Source organism: Aptenodytes forsteri, unplaced genomic scaffold (assembly GCF_000699145.1).
Source record: "Aptenodytes forsteri isolate BGI_AS27 unplaced genomic scaffold, ASM69914v1 Scaffold120, whole genome shotgun sequence".
Taxonomy (NCBI): domain Eukaryota; kingdom Metazoa; phylum Chordata; class Aves; order Sphenisciformes; family Spheniscidae; genus Aptenodytes; species Aptenodytes forsteri.
This window is the reverse complement of record NW_008795938.1, coordinates 3,335,684-3,338,264: the sequence shown is the minus strand read 5'-3', so window position 1 is coordinate 3,338,264 and position 2,581 is coordinate 3,335,684.

Below are 2,581 nucleotides of genomic sequence, written 5' to 3'. Positions count from 1 at the left end.
ACCCTTCCCCATAAACACTCGACTGTATCATCATCACAATCGTTGAACTCTATACAATCGAAGCACTCCCTAACATACAGAGCCACCCCACCGCCTCTCCTTCCTCGCCTGTCCCTTCTGAAAGTTTATAGCCACTTGAGCTGGGCTATCGATATCGCCCCCAGCATTGGCATGCCACCCTGTTGTTATTCACAACAAATAGTTGTGAATAAAGCTTGTTTGAGTGCTCTGTACTGCTGGCTGGCAGTAGTGCTGAGGCACTTGCAGCACTTAGAAATGAAACACCTGTTGGAGTGCTTTCCTCTACTTCTTGACACATGAACCTTCAGTCAATACTTTGACTTTGGTGGGACAGGGATTTGAGTCATTGTTTTCAAAGTAATGAGAGTTGAAATTAAAACATTGTCTTAAATAACACTCTCTTATTGTGTTAATTATGGGACTGGGGATATTAGAGAACAGCTGTCTTCAGCCCTCAGGAAAATGTTCCTGTGTCAATTCCATTTGATGACTTAATTGGCCAATGTTTTGCAGATATATTTTTGTCTTGGTATGACTACTTTAAGCAATATGTTAAAAGAAGACAATGTTCATTGTTCAAGATATTTAGAATAACATATGTGTTTACTGTTGCTAAGAATGTTGTTTCAGCCTGTAGGAATGTTGCCAGAGCAATAAGTTGAAAAATAGCACAGACCACATGGGCCACATAGTGCCTCTTTTGCCTCAGGACTTCACTATTTCAGACAACACTGAGCATTTACTGCTGTAAAATATGTGAAAATTTGCAAAATTTGTGAAAATGGATTACATGTGGGCTTCTTGGCTTGTCCTCTGATGAGGTGGGCTCTGCTCATATCTGTTCTTATGGTACTGAAATATGGTATTTTTTGTGACGTGAAGTGTGAATTAATTTCTCTCCTACATACAGGTTTTTCCAAATGATCAGCAATCTTGCTATGTTCCTACCTTTTGTAATTCTCCCTAAACGATCTTTCACCCCTGTCAGCTTCTCAGTGCCAGTGGGCATACCTCCTGGGATACTGGTATCAGCAGCAATGGCACCTATGAGATCTTGCTGTCTACTTTGTTACCTGTTATCTCTAGCACTCCTTGGCATCTGGAAAAAGGAGAATAGCTTTCCTCCACCGAAGTCTGCTCTGAAAGGAGGCAAGGTACTATTACAAAGTACAGCAACAGCCTCTTTGGACTCTTCTTGGTGGAAAAAAATTATGCAAGAACAGCTGTATGAAGTGTATCTCTAGTCCAATAACTTGTTTCCAGACAAATATGTGCCTCTGTCACTAGAAAATGGCACAACTCAATTTCCCGCATGAGGAAGGCTGACTTGCTCACCTCTGGATTATCTGTTTTACTCCTGCACCAGGTAAGACGCAGGATCAGCCTACGCTCTTCTAACACCAAACGCTCTTCTAACAACCAACATTTTGAGAAAATTTCAGACTGGCTTTGCATAACTCTGAAGAGAGGGAACCATCTCACAGTTTAGTCAGCATGTGAATTATATACAAAGCCTTCCAGTCTCATCTTCAAGGGCCTGATGTTTAAGTTATACTGGAAAATTTAAATGTGCTGCGTAAGCAAGGGGTCTGCCCTTGCTTTTTAATACATCAGGAGTCAAATGCAGTGTGGGAGTGGTGTATGGGCAGTGATGTTCATCTGTTGGAGATGTATCTATTTAGATTTTTCCAGTTTTCTGGCAGTTAAAGTGAACAGAGCTGCAGTCCAAGGCCAAAATGAGATCCATGCAAATGTCTTATGCAGAACTTTCTTTTAAAGAGGTTCATCCTTATATAGCTTTATTTGATTTGTAGCTTACAGGTCTCTCAACAAAAAGCTTACTGTCCAGAAAAGACAGGACAAGACATTGTTAATTTTTGCCCCAGCCAGGTTTCAGGCTCCTCTTTGGCTATCTTTGGGGTCTCTCAAGGTCTGGCTTATTCTTCTGGGTGTGTTCTCTTTGTATATAGGTCACTTAAGACACTTCAACCCAGAAAGTCTCCTCCCTGCTCAGACCAGGAGCAGCAGTGCTCTAGTGCAGAGCCAGCCAGCAGCCATGCTCTGTGAAGGGGGGCTGTTAGCTGACAGTGAGGAGTAATTGGGGTAGCGTTAGTATTCAATGTGCCTCCACACTCCAGCTCATCAAAGCTGACAATTTTCAGGCACCTGATATTTCTGGGAAAGTCTGAACTCTTCTTTAGTTTTCTTCAGCTCCAGTTGGCTCCAGTCTTGACCCCATCAGCTTTTAATCATCTGGCTTCTTTCTTTTATCCCATGGTAATTTCCATCCACAAAAGGGGAATAATAATTTAGTATTCAATGTGCCTCCACACTCCAGCTCATCAAAGCTGACAATTTTCAGGCACCTGATATTTCTGGGAAAGTCTGAACTCTTCTTTAGTTTTCTTCAGCTCCAGTTGGCTCCAGTCTTGACCCCATCAGCTTTTAATCATCTGGCTTCTTTCTTTTATCCCATGGTAATTTCCATCCACAAAAGGGGAATAATAATATTTTCTTCCTCTCCCCCCCCCCCCCCCTTTTTTTTTTTTTTTTTTTTCAA